The sequence below is a fragment of the Phaethon aethereus genome (genome assembly GCF_964289735.1).
Source record: "Phaethon aethereus genome assembly, chromosome: 1".
Lineage (NCBI taxonomy): Eukaryota > Metazoa > Chordata > Aves > Phaethontiformes > Phaethontidae > Phaethon > Phaethon aethereus.
The window spans coordinates 138,299,496-138,304,511 of record NC_138575.1 but is presented as its reverse complement, the minus strand read 5'-3'; positions in this window follow the sequence as shown (position 1 = coordinate 138,304,511).

Genomic DNA, 5,016 nt, shown 5'->3' with positions numbered 1-5,016 from the left:
GATGTGTACAGACTGCTTTGTGGGTTGCTTACAGGATTGAATGTAATTCTGACTCCAGATGAATGAAGAAGCCTTGTCCTGACTTCTAATGCACAGGACTGCACAGGACTATTAAAGAGGAAAGGAGGCAAAAGCAGATGCATTAGAAACGGGACGTTTTCATGAAGATAGATCATCGTGCTGTGTTTCATTTTAGCTCAGCCTCTCCAGCCTGAGAAATAAGACTTGACTACAGAGTTACATGAAGAGAATGCATAACTGGTATCTTACGGATTTTTTTCCTCACAAATTGCACTTCATTTCATGGAACTGTCATGATAGAAAAGATTGCTTAATGTAAAGGTGTTTTTGCTGTTTGGCTAGCATGACATCTGTCTCAAGAATGACTTGTTGCTTGAATGAAAGACGTGTTGCTTACTTTGCGTTTTGCAAAGATGTGTATAGCTCTTTTCATGGTAAGGCTGCCAGAGTTCCCGGGAGAGCATATGTTGCCAGTGATTCAACATTTACCTGGCAATAAATGATTTCCAGAGCCATTATGAAAGAACTGATTTTCTACAAGTAAGCAGAGAAGTCAATAAAGTGGTGGCAGTTTAACTGGCAAACACTTCTTTTGTTAATAAAGTTCACAGTGGCTGCTGTGTAAATGTGTGATTTTGACTGTCTAAAACACCTTGTTTGTGTTTAATTAGTATTTTTGAGGTTGCAAAGTGTGCATATAATGAGAGGTAGGAGCACTGACAACATAGGGAGAGAATCCATTTCTGTATCATTGGGTTTTCCTCTACAGACCTGAAGGATGTCTCTTTAGACATCTGGAAATAGAAAAATCTGACAACATATTCAGTAGAAATATATTGGAATATAATTCTTATCTTGATTGTCATCAAAACCTCATCAGTGACTTAGAACTCTGGCCTTCAGAATCTTCTGCTCTGTCAAGACCAACACAGAGTTTAAAAGCACTGGGAGAAAATAGGACTCAAGGCTCATCATCACTCTGTAATTCTCCCTAGTTCAGAAAATTTCCCTCAACACATTCCTCCCAGATCTACAGAAACTATTCGTTAGGAGGAATCATCTTTCAAATGTAAATGGCAAGCTTAGCCTAAAAGGCCAAAGGAAATCTGAAATCTACTGTTGATATTCACTGTCCCTCACTTCTCAGAGTGTACTGGTATGTTAAAGCTTTTGAACTGAAAATACAGAGATTGCCTTGGTTTTAGCAATTTAGGTTCTATTTTTTGAAAAAAATCTATAAAGAGTCAAACTTAATGGTTGTTAAATGAATGTTTGACATGGATGCATGCAGATTTGTTGAGGATTATTTCTAACCACGAACATTTAGTAGTACTACTCTTTTTAAATGCATTTCTGTTGTACCAAAAAAAGCATTTGTAAGCTTTAGTCTTTCTCAAATTACAGAAGTTTTGAATCTAGCAGAATCCAAGTACCTCAATCTACTTTGCAGACATGTTTCATTCTAGACTTAGACTCTGGTTTTCTAAAAAGACAATTCAACAAAATACTAAAGACTATCTAACAAGAGACTAATCTTGGAATACTGCCTGAAACTCCATCCTTAATCCTTTCTATTGCAGGAATGTTGGGGTGTGTATAATGGGGCAAATCAGGTTTTGTTCCACTGCTGGTACCTGTGAGTATAAGGGAGGTTATGAACAGAGTTTAAGTCTTATTGTGTGATTATGTTTAACCAAATGACAATTTCAGCATGCAGAGGTTATTAATACTGTCAGTATTGCCTTGTCAATAGGTTGTGATGATTCTCAAGAGATGTGAGAGGGGAGGGAAATTCTGAAGGTCCACTTAGTATAGTCTTTATGTGAACAAACTTTTTTGTAAATTCTCTTGAAGCTTCTGTGGGATATAGAATTACAAACTGTCTTGCTCTCATAACAACCAAAAAACTTTTCTCAAAAGTATCCCCTTTTGTGCTTCTTGACACTTTTAATTGATATGGCTTCCCTGGACACTATCTCTTTGAATTTAAAAAGTTTAGGTTTATATATTAAATTACAGTAATGTCCATCTTTGACATCCCCCTTCCCTACTGTCACTCTTCTTTTACTGCTTTCCTATTTTTATACCTGATTTTTAATTTTTTTTATCTTAAGCCGAAGCAGTGCAAGAGACTTGCAAAAACTTGAACCAGATTGTGTAAGAGGGTAGTTCTTACTAGTCTTAAAATAGAGAGAGATTTACCAATGTGACCCCCAAAATTAGCTTCGAATGGACAATTCAAGGGCTCATGTGGCTAGGGGATGCTTAAGACTATAGCTATACTGCTCGTGTGAATCTATGACTCTTTGAGTGTCCTTGGCTGAGATTTTTGATGGGATTCATATCCACCTGAACTGATGAAAGAGGTTTCTGCACTTAGCTGTTGTTCGGTGGTGGCTGTTGGTAGAGCTACTCATATCAGTGGTTTCTAATCTGATTCAATCAAAATGGCTTAGGCTGGCTGAAGAAATGTGAAAACGTGACTGAAGCAGGCTGGGGAGTGTTCACATGAGCAAGTGTGCTTGCAGACTTCAGAGGCAGTCTCCTGTGGAGGAGGAGCTGAGCTGAGCAAGGAGGTTAATAATGGGCAGCAACAGCTTACACTGACACAGTCCGTGTGTGTAACTCGCGTGTGCTCTGGTTCCAGATTGAGGGATTTTTGTTTGTGTATTTAAGGAAATTATACCAGTGTATACTTAAAACTGGTAAATCTCTCCCGAAGGACTTGCTTTCAGGAGTAGACTGCTCCAGCATTAGGTGTGGTGTAGGGTTTTGAATGTGGCTGTTCTTGGGAGAAGGCAGAGGAGAAGAGCCGCAGCCTGGGACCAGAAGCAGGTAATGCAGCCGCCGTGGCGCATAAAGTGTGCTGCCGTGTAAGGGCCTGCACCAATGCTACTAATTCCAGTACCCGCTCTGACTTTGTCGGCATATGAAGGTAGCCGAGTATCTTGACACTGTGCCACAGAAGTATGACACTGACTGGATGTAAAGTGCTTTGCATAGATCGTGAAGATTACCAAAGAAGAATATGTTAACAGAATATAACTTTCACATTCTTCAGTTTTATTCCTCACTTTAGGCATTACTTTGTACCTATCGTGCTTCAAAAAAAAAAAAATCACATTGTTCTTTTGCGTGCGCTATCTGGAGTTGCTGCATTGCCCTTCATTTTGCTACTTGTTGCTGTTTTTCAAGGTCCATTTCAAGCTCCTGGTTCAAAACTCTGGCTTTCATGTAGCATCCTCTTCCGCTGAGATGACCAAGGCAGCTGTGACCAAGTGCTAATTTAAAGTATGTTCCATGTCCTGTTCTGAAAGCAAGCTGATGCAGATGTTAGGGTTTTGCTTGGCATTAGGTGTGAGCAAACAGCATGTGTGTGGTCAGCCGTTATGTTGGAAATATTTAGTGGGAGCTTGTCATCCTTGTAGTGCAGGATGACCTGGCTCTGGATTATGCTGAGAGGAATGTCTGCAGTGAAAGAGGAAATGAAGAGCTGATTGGAAATAAAAAGCTGTTAGTGCTTTTCATGTTTGCATCATAAAACATGTTATCAAGACACTTGGGAAATACACTGGGGAGATTGTTATTGGAGTTAAAATATATACATATATATAGTAAATCCTTCATTTCTTGAAAATGAGGCGTTTTCCCCTCTGGAGGCTTAAGCGTGTCTCCCAAAAGTATGTATGCTGGGGTGGAAATAAGCTTTTCAGGGCAGGGGGTAAGGAAGCAACATGCATTATCCTTACTTGAGTCTCAAGTCAAGCCTTTATTGTGGTAGTTAGCTGTACTACCTAGCACGATGCTGACAGCTCTTGGACAGACAGCCCCATCTTAACCTCTGGCCTGGTGCATCTTTGGTTGCTTTTAACTTCTTGACCTATTAACAGAGCTGGAAAGCAAGTTTGCACTTTGGAGCGCACAAACTCCACTCTCTGAATTGAAGAAGAAAATGCCAAATAGCCGCAACGCAAGCGTACGTAGGCCAAATGCATCAAGACAATATATTTTTGTCCTGTGTACTGTACAACCTTTGTGATATGAGGTCATTGCATCAAGAAGTCAAGTTGCCTCTTTATTTTTCTATGTAAACACATCTCAGCGTAATGAGGTTCCCTGGAACAACGGTTCTAGATGGTATGTTGCTTTCATAATGTGTTTGACCATAATCAGCACAACCTTGATGTGTTTACATATTCAATCTTTTCACTTGCTTATGAAACAATGAATTTGGAGGGATTTTCAGCTTTTTGTATAGCTGCATTGTTTTTCTGTATGAAGTTATTGAACACAGGTACTATACTTCTGCAGTCAGAGGTACCAATGCAGTGTTTCTGCCTCTATTTTTTGCGTTTTTTACTTCAATACTACCCCCCTAACCCCTCCAAACTCCCAAAACAAAGTTTGGAATATATATTGCTTCAGGAAAATGCTATCAGCAATGACTGAGTGGCAGATGTAGATGCTTACTACAGTCTAACTCGGTGTATCCTCCCTATTGCATGCATTACGTATTTTTCCGTTCTAATTCATATAGCAGATGACTTTTTTGCATTAAGGGTAAGGACTATAGCAATCTGAATAAAATCAGTGAAGTATAAATGTGCTCAAAGAGGAAAAGGAGAATGTGTTTAAATAAAAAAAAAAAAAAAGGCAAAATAGTATGTTTCTCCTGTATGTCAGTTGAGAGTGGTCACTCACATCATGTGAAGTGGTTATCGTCATCATAACCACTGAGATGCAAACTGATAAATCCCAGCACTAATACAGGCCTTTAAAAGTGTCTGCTAAGGAATGGAGTAATTTGCTGCTTTGTTGCTAGAAATGGTGGAAGGTTTTGACTGAGAATGACTTTTTTTTTTTTCTCTTACCCATACAAGATACTGGATCTACTTCTGGGGAAAGCAACCCAGGTATTAGTGTTGAATCATGCAATATGTTCATGGGGGTATTTGAGTGCAATGCCAGAAGACAGAGTGTGTTTATATAGTGAGA